Here is a 253-nt window from a genome sequence, read left to right as displayed (position 1 = left end):
GGCACCACAGCCAGCAGGGCCCCTTCTGTCACTCCTCCTGTCCCCATTGTCCCCTCGGTCCCTTGTGCCCATCCATGCTGCCCTGGGGATGCTGTGCCTTTGGGGACGCTCCTTGTCCTCAGCCCGCAGCAGGCCCCTGCAGATGCCCTGCGTCCATCTGGGGTGCCAGCAGTTGCACCACACCAGCTGGGCTGGGGATGTGTGTGGCCGGACTTGCGGGGCCATGGGCTGTCAGGGTGTTTTCCTGGTGCCC

This window comes from Antrostomus carolinensis, unplaced genomic scaffold, assembly GCF_000700745.2.
Source record: "Antrostomus carolinensis isolate BGI_N321 unplaced genomic scaffold, ASM70074v2 scaffold35700, whole genome shotgun sequence".
NCBI lineage: Eukaryota > Metazoa > Chordata > Aves > Caprimulgiformes > Caprimulgidae > Antrostomus > Antrostomus carolinensis.
This window is presented reverse-complemented; position numbering follows the sequence as displayed.